This window comes from Parambassis ranga, chromosome 21 (assembly GCF_900634625.1).
Source record: "Parambassis ranga chromosome 21, fParRan2.1, whole genome shotgun sequence".
Taxonomy (NCBI): domain Eukaryota; kingdom Metazoa; phylum Chordata; class Actinopteri; family Ambassidae; genus Parambassis; species Parambassis ranga.
The window spans coordinates 3,925,957-3,936,755 of record NC_041041.1 but is presented as its reverse complement, the minus strand read 5'-3'; the positions used below and the strand labels follow the sequence as shown (position 1 = coordinate 3,936,755).

Genomic DNA, 10,799 nt, shown 5'->3' with positions numbered 1-10,799 from the left:
TTTCTTTCTTTCTCTCTTTCTTTCTCGGACCACCACAGCGACAGGCTGACCACTATAATCTGTGTACCATCAGCGGAACCGTATACAGAGACGTCCCTGTTTGCAGCATGCGAGACAGTTGGCGGTAACAGTGTAATTCACAGCGAGTGCTGTCAGAGTGAGGGGAGCAGAGACACATTCACTGTCCAACAGATGGCTCATACACGCTGCAGAGGCTGAAAACCTTCTATTCTCACGCTGCTTCAAGGAGCAGCGACCGCTTCAATGATCGCTTGTTTCTCACAGAAATGACAGATAACACATTTTCAGCTGGAAAACTGAAGCCTTTACAGTGTGATTCGCAGCAATATCGCAACATTTTTAAATAAAGGCAGTCATAATAGATATTTCTGTCTGCCTTTGTCCAGGAGAAGCTCTGAGTCGCTCATCACGGCTGCTTTCTGCAAGAAGAAGAAGAAAAAAACAGTGAGTAAAGTTCACTGAGTGCTGTGAAGTGTGGCACTGAGCTCTGTGTGAGCTCTCACAAAGTGCTGCTGGTCAAGGAGAAACGCTGCAGATCCAATCTGTGTCTGAAGTGATTAATATGCTTTGTGGATTTCCTTATAAACGCCTCCTGGGAATAATAATGAGAACACGACTCCATTGTGCTTTAACCTTCAAACAACTAGACAACAACAATTTATCAGGTTAAATATAAATAAGATCCGATGGACAGAACTGAATAGGCCTTTATAAAGCAGACTCTGTACAGAATCCAGCCCCGGATTAGGTAATCCAGATATATCTCTAGTCAGCCCTAGGGTCTATCTGTCCACACCCAGGATCAGAAAATTGGTTTAAATTGAAGTGCCCCCAGCTGTCAGTTGTCAGGATGGCCGAGTGGTCTAAGGCGCCAGACTCAAGGTGACGCACCTTCCTGATTAAGGGACTTCTGGTCTCCAATTGGAGGCGTGGGTTCAAATCCCACTTCTGACAACATTTTTGTTCTTCTTTGGACAAAGTTTTCAGATTATACACAGAAAAAACATGCACAACAGGCAGGTTTGTATGCACGTCTCTTTAGTTCAGACCAAAACATCTCAACAAATACTATTGGGACACAATATACTGACTTGACTCTTGTACCACAGTGAAGTTGACGTTTTGGTTTTGTCTGTGAGGTCTCCTGAGACCAGTGAATCCGACTGATCAGCATCCTTTTGATGACGATCAGTGTCTAATTGGTTGAATGTTCCAATCATAGTTTTCCTGAACAGCTTCCAGTGAAGGGTTTTTATAACTTGTGTGATCTGGGTAGACCGACTATGAAGTGATGTCTCAATATCTTCCTACATCAGGGGACAAGGATGGGTGGAGGAGGATCAGTCATGCTAGTCTGATACTCAGGAGGAGCTGTTAATGTTTTTGCATTGTCCCTCTGTTTTAGATCTTAGCTGCAGGTGCTACTTGGTTTGTTGTTGTTTCAAATTTAGGAATGAGGAAAATCCCACACTGACAGATCAGCACTTCTTCCATCAGATACAGAATGCATCTACAGTGGCCCATGTCTGGATATTGTTTCCCAATTAGCCAGAATGGCAGTCATTTCTACAGAGACTGCCACCAACATCTGAAACAACAGCCAGTGTATTTAGCAATTAGCTGCAGCGTGGCCCAAAGGGAGAGGGAGTGTCCTGGCAGAGAGAGAAAACATGAGGGACGGACCTGGAGACAGAGCCGGGTAGAGACGGCTAATTTCCCTCAGGAGGACCCAGATGAACACACAAGCACAAAAGCATGAATACAGAATGTATACACACATATGCACACAGACATGTATTCAGCCACACACACACACACACACACACACACACCACCTCTTTTCCGTCTTTGATAGAATCCCGGGGGAGTTGTGGGTTGTAGCTGCACACAGAGTGTTGACCAGTGTGTTGTGTTCTCTGTGTGTGTGTCTCTTGTCTAATGAGGAGGTGCCAGTTCCACCAGTTAATTTACCAGAAGACAGTCGCACACTGACATTTATAGGCAATTAGGAGAAAAGTGTTTGTCTGCGTGCATCTGTGTGTGTGTGTGTGTGTGTGTTTGTGGTAAGTTCAGGCGTTAGGTCAACATTTTCATCAGTTCAAAAGTGACAGAACAGCCCCGCAGCTAATTCTGTTTGCACACAGATAATGGGGAGACATTATTTTAATTGCATTATGACTTGTAGACATGAAATTTTGTGTATTTTACAACGCTCATAACAAGTACAAGTATGTATGGAGGCATTGTTAAACAGACACTGATGTGTGGTTGTTCTGTCATGGTCGCCTTTATTGTAAAATGATTTGAATTATTTACCCTTTAACTAATAACATGTTGCTAATATTCTTAAGTTTGGTTAGTTTTAGGATAAGATCAAGATTATTACATTAAATGGCAAACATCGGTAATATATTTGTACTCTAAAATATATAAAGAAAGTCTTGATTGAACACACATAAAGAGTGGAGTGTGTAGATGATGTTAAGGTCAAAGGCACAATAATAATAAATCTTAAGCAAATTCTTAAGAAAAACCTTTTAGCCTTATAGTAGCATGCTAACACGTGTGTAATCTCACTTTGAGCCACAAGGTGGTGTGGTGAACCGATGCAGCATCTTGTCTGCTGTCACATCAACACGTATTTTATTTAATAATTAAGATTTTATTAACTTAACGATTATACTTAATATCAAATATGGCCTAAAAACCCTTACCAAAGAAGACTGCAAGTGGCTGCCTGGTGATTTATCACTCATCAGAATAGATAACGGCACCTTCTGAGCTACAAGTCTTACCATTCAAATAGCAGGAACGAGAACCATTCAATGATAAATGAGTCATTTCTGAACTTTAAAGGTCGTTTCAGTCTTTATAATGTAGACAGGAAACCAGATTTGTGTTTTTTTTGCTTCAAAAATGACCATGTCTGTTCAATATTATAATAAAACGTATTATTTTATGCACTCAAGGTGTGTGTGATTTATAATGATAGAATGATAGAACATAAACAAACATTATTTTTGCAGTAGTGCAGTTTTCAGAGACAGAAACTGTGTGTGTGTTTTCCTCAGATGAACTCATAGACTCTCTTACAGCCGGTCAAAGGTCTCGGAGCAGATCTGAGCGGTGCGGCACTGATGGCCTGCTGGATCACATGTGATGTAATGCTGCTTGCATCACACTGTATCTCCCCCAGCTGATGACAGTCAGTTCTGTTTCCCCTGCCAGCACATCCCAGCTGCTATGAGGCAACGTAGTCTGCCAGGCACAATACGGCGTGTCAGCACACAACAATGGAGGACTTGTGCTCCCTGGATGGCATCATTGTCACAGCCTTTTCTTTCTTTCCTTTTAGGAGGGATGGCTTTGTGTTCTGCTGTTGTTGTTGTTGTTTTTGTTATTGTTATTTTAGCTGTATGTCGCTGGCATTGTTGGCTGGCAGACAATAGATGCAGTTTGTGATGATGCGTAGATTGGATGTGGGTCATGGGAAGGGTATGATGGTGTCGTGGGACTGCAGAGGGTCAGAGCTTTACACTTCAGAGATGCCAAACCAGGTCAGTGGAGTCAGAGAGACCACATCAGGGTCAAATACCTGCAGTCTGTCTTATATGACTGGTATGTCTGTCCTTCCAAGTGCCTACCCATCCTCGAGGAGGTTCCATCCAAAAGTAGTCCTGCGCAAAAAGAATGGAATAGAATGTGAAGCACTTTTAGTTCCACTTATGCCCTGCAGTCACACCAAGAGCGACTAAAGCTGTAAAATCGCTGGAGGTCATTCACTTTCTTTGGGCAAGACCGACTTAATCTACAAAAGTTGAGTGACTAGAGCGACTAAAAAAGTTGGAAGATGGCTGAATTTTATGCAAATTAGCTACGACGTGTACGGCTGTAATACACTGACAACCAATCAGAATGTAGATGTTCTTTGTTTGTGTGGATGTCAGGGTTCTACTGTGGATCTGAGGAGGACAAAGGCTCCAGTGACCCCTACCAGCATCAAAGGGGTCAGTGTGGAGGTGGTGGAGGAGTACAAATACCTGGGAATGTACTTGGACCACAAACTGGACCAGAGTAAGAACGTGGACACTGTTTACAGGAAGGGCCAGAGTCACCTCTACTTTCTGAGGCAGCTGAGGTCCTTCAACATCTGCAGGACGGTGCTGAGGATGTTCTCCGAGTCTGTGGGGGCCATCATGTATGCTGTTGTCTGCTGGGGCAGCAGTCTGAGGGTGAAGGACATCAACAGACTCAACAGAATCATCAGGAAGGGCGGCCATGTTGTTGGAGAGGACCTGGACTCTCTGACAGAGGTGTGTCAGAGGAGGATGTTGTCCAAAATAAAGACCATACTGGACTGTCCCTCTCACCAGCTCCACACTGTGCTGACCAGCTACAGGAGCTCGTTCAGCAACAGACTCCGACTCCCACGATGCACCACTGAGAGCATAGGCGTCGCTACCATTATATCAGAGGGGGACGTGTCCCCCCCACATTTTAAAACGGCCCGTTTGACCCCCCCACATTTAGTGAGTAGGAAACTCCACCTAACGCTGTTTCGATTGCTCGTGAAAAACTCCGTTCCACTTGGTTCATAAGAGAATAACCTCACCGCTGAAATCTACTCCATGTTTTCCTGGTTACCACAGCGCTGCAATACCGTTACTATAGTAACGGACCTAACAAAGCCAGTGGCTTTCTTCGAGCGAGCGTAAAACACCGTAAAGAGAACCGTCGGTGCTGGTCGAAGCTGGAGGAGGTGACGTCAGTGTCATCCCACAAAGTCCAGCTCATGCTGAAGCCTGACTGTTTGTCACATGGCCCCAGGTGACGTTAGGTTGATGTTAAATCAACAGAAAAGTTGGGAGGAAGCTGCTGTTTACTTTCAGTTACAGTAGACGGTTTTATTTGTCTGATGACATGTTGTTGCCTTTTCTGCTCCCTCCCCACACACAATGGACATGAGGAGATTCCTAACAAAGACACGGAGAGTTAGAGTTGTTTTCAGCATTAACCCATATTGTAATGAGGCCAGGTTAGCCCCTGTTAGCCTGCAAGCTTCAGCCTCGCCTGTCAGTGCACACAGCCACCTGCTCCTATTCTTATCAGCAAGAATAAAACACATGTGATGGACCGTCAGGACACAGTGGAGCATTATATGAACAGGGATTATAAACACATCCACAAGGTTTGTTGTGAATCTAGCAGTTTTATAAGCAAATAAAAATAAAGACATGCATCTTTTTGTAAGTTAGTATTTTTAGTGTTTCAGTATTATCTGCATTAAGCAGTTTGGTTCATTGTTCTATGGGATTTGCCAGTTTTTTGTCTCTGTAAATGAGAGAAGGCCTCAGATATGGAGGCTGTTAGTGTAGTAGCACCAGTATGTTTGACAAAACTGTTGTTTCACTTGGAATTAGTTTCTGTTTGTCACCGAGTTTTTGTTGAATCTGTCTCTGAAATAGTCATTAAGTGTTTACTTCTGTAGGTAAAATAGTTTAACAACCTGTTAAAATCCACAGGAAATCACAACTACTTCATATTATTATATTATATTTCATAATATACTTATGTACTTTTTTTCACCACCCACCCACAGAAGGTGTCCCCCCCACATTTTTAATGCTTCCTACGCCACTGACTGAGAGACACAGGAAGTCATTCCTGCCTGTCTCAATCAAACTACTGAACTCTGAACTGTGACAGTCACTCAGACACCGTACATTCATGCCATGCTCTTTACTATGTAAAGGTTTTTATACAGTAGTAAATATGTTCTTCTTTAGATACAACTCAGGGATTTAAATGCTGTCTATGTATTTAGATATTATTATATATTTCTATTTCATATTTAAATTTTTCTTTAACTTCTATTTGTCTGTAACAAAAAAAGAATTTCCCCTCGGGGATAAATAAAGTAATTCTGATTCTGATTTAGTTCAAGTTGATCACTGCCTCTCTTACATGCCTGATATTTTATTGTATTTTGTTTTAGCCCTTCTACATTCTTATATTTTAGTATCCTACCCTGCTCTGTGCATGTTACTTTGGTCAATTCAGTGCCTGTCGAAGCACTTTATTTAATTGTTTTTTATGTATATATACATGTATAAAGCAAAAGTGACACTCATCATTTTGGCTTTGATAACTGAGGTTTCAGCAGGCGCTGTGTGCACCTGCGAAGAATAGAGGAAGAGGAGTATGTCCTCTCTGAGTCTTTCAGCCTCACATGTGTGTTGTCACAAAGTAACTCCTGTCCTCCCCCCTCCTCCGCCTCCCCTCTTTGCTCCCTTGATGTTGCGTTAAAGTCATAATCCCTCCTCCCCTTTCTCACCCCTCCATCTCTCCGGGTCCCTGGAGCTTCGCCCGTCCTCATTAGCAGGTATTTTTCCCATGTTTGTTAATTGTGTCCTGCTTTTTGCACCACCTGCCCCTCCCTCTTACCTCTCTCCCTCGCTCTCTTCCTCACCCCCTCCTGCCTCCCCTGCTCATCTGTGCTCTCTAACAGCCACTAATTGTCATCATAAGGATGTGTTCGCTGTCACAACTGGAGAACAGACTGTAGACCGACAGTGTGCAGCCTGGCTCCCCTGGCCCCCGGAGGCCTCTGCACTGCTGTGTGTGTGTGTGTGTGTGTGTGTCTTGGGGGGCTGAGGACCTTAGCAGGTAGGAAACCTCCCTTTGCAGGTGTAGCTAATAAAGACGGGGTGAGAATTTCTACCTGGCTGACAGAGAGAGACGGAGAGTCAGCTCAACAAGGGCAAACTGGGAATTAACTGTAGGATAGGTACAGTGGCTGCCTAATGAGCTGTGACTTCTAACAATGAGACACTACAGTAACAGAACATAAACAGAAAAAACAAGTCCCACTGTTGATGATTTCATCACGCAACCGCTCAGCTCAAGACCCACAAGGATGTTAGAATGTTCTTCCAGTTATTCTCATGTCACATTTTTTGAGTGTAATTTGAAGTGTGAAGATTCATCATTGACTTGTCTTTAACTGCACTTCTGTTTAACTGAAACATAATTTCATGTGTTCATGGTAGCGAGGAGCCGTCCAAATGGCAGCCGACAATGGCAGCTTCAAGTGATTTTCCCTGCAATCACAATCGTGGGCAGCAGTGGCTCAGTGGTATAGCAGGGTTGTCCAATAACCGGAAGGTTGGTGGTCCAATCCCAACTCCTCCCTAGTCACTGTTGTGTGTCCTTGGGCAAGGCACTTTACCTGCATAGCCTCCAGTGTACTCACTGGTGTATGCTTTAATTGGTTGCTATCAGATTGTAAAGAAGTTACACTAATTTAACAAAAAGTGCATCAGAATGAAATCTCCTACCCTACCTTTAAAGCAGCTCTTTTCACAGTGGGGGGAAAAGGAAACAACTCACAGTGTCAGGGGACTCGAACATCGGACTCCTGAGTGAAAGTCCACCACTTTGGATAACTGTCCACCGACCCCCACCCACCCCCACCCACCCCTCATTACTCTGATTTGTGCTGCTGACGTCCAGAATTATGACCAAATGTTGTGTGTCCCCATCACAGAAATATAACTATAAGTCATATCTTCAGTCATATTAATAATAGAAATGTGGCATTTTTCATGAGGACACTGTGGACTTGTCATCATTCTAGTGTAGAAATTGGAAGATACGTTTGTTGCAGATGAGAGGTGTTTGCTTTGTAACCTGAAAATATAGCGACAAAAAGAGTTGAGAGTGTCAAAATTAAAGGTTAAAAACAGGACACCCTTTAAAGGATCAGATGGCTCTAAAACAAACTGGGATGCAGCCTGATTATTTTTGGAGTTTCTTCGTGTGTGTTGTAGTATTTCTTTATTATTTGGATTTAGTTGTATAAAACACAGTGTCTTCAGGACAGGGCTGTTGTGTCACTGTTCAAGCCAGCATGTGTCGTATACATGCACATGTTAGTGTATGTTGGTGTGCAAGTGGGGATTTGTGCATTGCGGCATGTGTGCCCCCAGCATGGGGCCACGGCGGGCCCCGTGCCGGCCAGCTGGAGGCTCAATCTGTTGAGGGGGTCCGCCGCTCAGTGGTGGGAGGTCGGTCGGACCCACAACGACGCCCCGACCATTTGCCCCGGCCTCCCCTCTGACCGGGACGTGCAGCTTGGCAGGCCCAGCCAGGGACTGACAGCTCTGCACCACCCAATCCACAAGACACTGCAGAGGAGGAGGAGGAGGGGGAGGAGGAAGGTTAGACGTACAGGAGTGACTGGATAGGATGTGGAGGTGGAGGCTAGTTTACACAGCAAGGCAGCAGAGGACAGGAATGCAGCCAAGTGCAGAGAGAAACAAAGTTTAAAGGAGGAGGAGGAGGAAGGAGGAAGAGTCTTCACACTGTTATTTATTAAGAATTCTTCTAAATAAGGAGGAGAGGCTTTACTCATCTCAACTGATGCTCTGTATTCACTTATGTCTGAATGACAAACTATGGGTGAAGCTCATGCCGTCTTCTGTAGAAAATTTCAATTTATTACTGAGGCAAATACTTGAAACATTTAAGTCCATCATCTGAAAGAAAACTAGAAGAAGAAGAAGTGGTTTGTTTAAGGTGGGTATATAATTTTAGTAGCCACAAATCATCACTATGGCCATGTTCAGACATGTCTCAGTCATACAGTGTTGTGGTTTTCACATCAGACGATCTTCTCTTCAAAATTATGGATGGAAACCTCAACTGTCAGCTTGTTATGGAGAGACAATTATAATATAAACATTATAACCACAAAACATTTTTCTGTGATGGCTGATATAAAAAATATGCATGTATTATTAAATGGTGGAACATATGGAATGTGTAGACTGTCTTGAAAAGTCCCCAAACTGGGGTCCTAATTAAATAAGATCGTAGTCATAAGAGGACAGTTTAGAATGGGTAGATTTGCATGCACGCTTTGCCTCTATCATTGTGTAGGTATTTGTGTGTGTGTGTGTTTTTGGTGTGTCTTTACCGCTGATCTCTCCCTCTCCCTCTCCCTCTCTCTCTCCCTCTCTCTCTCCCTCTCTCTCTCTCTCTGACAGTTTGATGCAGGGCACCGGGGTTACATCTGAGGGAGTGTTTTTAGCGGTCACCAGTCTACAGAGGGGACGCTAGCTGGCACCATCTGGTCATGGGATCCAACGTTTCTCTGGCACAGTCTTGGCCAATGTCCATACCTGCTTGTTCCATACACACACACACACACAGACTCACACACACACTTTGTGGGGGTCAAGCTACCCTAAACGGCCGGCTGAGAGCAGATGTCCGTCAACCTTCCCAGTCCAGTTAATTAAGCAGCATCATAAACAGGAGACACACACACACACACGGACATAAGCATACTGTACATGCCTGCAGCCGGACAAACAGCTGTTTGTCCTCAGTAAGTGTGTGTATGCACATTTTAAAGCATAAATCCTTTAAAGTTCAACATTACAGCTACAGATACTCGTATCAGACATGTCTCTGACGCCAAATGCCATCAAAATAATACACATATGATGACATACTGATACTGTTTCACAGACAAGCCTCAACGGTTTGATCGTACAACATTTAGACGAAAATGAAAACCGACTGCCCTCTAGAAGGTTTTAAGGAGTGACAATGCTCTGGAGAAGTTTTAGTTTGAGGACCGCATCATTCACGCTGTGTTATAGTTTCTATGATAAATAGATTGTCACAGTGAAACTGTAGTTTTGTTACCCGTCATCTTTGTTGTTACATAACATCTCTCGTCATAATTACTACCTCTAATGGCCTCAGGGGGGCTGGCTCCAACAGTGAGTGTATCCCCATAGACATCCATGTTAAAATGTCAGCAGAAAAAAAAACATGTTTACAGCTCAGTGACCAGTTTGAGTGGCAGGTAGGTGATGTCATGCAGAGCTATCTTGGCATTTTCCCGTTTTTCTCCTTCAGTGGTCATACTGGTCACACTCTTCTCTTTTTTTGAAATCTGTTTCTCTACATCTTCTTATGTCCATGCAGATACTATGCAGATGACACACAAATATACATACCTGATTCAAAAATCGGTGCTTCTGTGCAGACCTAAGAAATTTAGATTTTATCTATTTACCTCAGTTTGGTCTGAATGTGACGTCACATGACTGATAGAGAAAGAAGAAATAATCATGTTCATGTAACTGCGTACATGCTCTTAATTTATGGTTTCTACATCCTGTGTTAATGAGCCATTGCACATCTGCAGTGACATCTGCCCATTCATCGAACACTTTAATCCAATCGCAGACTGCCGGCCTCACACAGTGTTCCTCTCATTAGACACATTACCGTGATTTGATGTTCACGTGTTATCGGGCTGGCGGCCTCTGTAGCTGACTGTGGCATCATGTCAAGGCTGCTGAAGGACTTCAGTGTTTCTCCCTCTATTGTCACCACGGCGGGCAGCAGCCATGGGTGAAGTAAGGGATTGTGTGATCCAATGAAGCGTGCTGTTATCAGAGACTCCAGCTCCAGCCGTGAAGCTGACATCATCTGATTGCCTCAGTGCTGAGCTGCATGATGCACAGCAGGTCAGTGAGGACTCCAAACTTCACTGCACACATTCACCACAAGCACAAACATAAGGACTTGTTTTGACAGTTCTGAGGCTTTAAAAAGCGAAATGGTTACCTGACCTCATCTCACCTCACATTTTATTTCAGTTTTTACATTGTGTTTTATGCATTTTATTTGTTGTTTTTCTTATGGTACACACATAAACATTTTAACCTTGGCCGATTTGTTGTCTTGAACGTTGCCTG

At 43.6% G+C, this 10,799-nt stretch overlaps 1 non-coding gene across 1 annotated transcript; it reads left to right on the top strand.

Annotated features, from left to right (window-relative positions):
- The first annotated feature begins 865 nt into the window (after positions 1-865).
- On the top strand, positions 866-975 carry trnal-caa (transfer RNA leucine (anticodon CAA)). The gene is made up of 2 exons: positions 866-903; positions 930-975. It is a non-coding gene; the product is annotated as a tRNA-Leu (tRNA).
- The last annotated feature ends 9,824 nt before the right edge of the window (positions 976-10,799 follow it).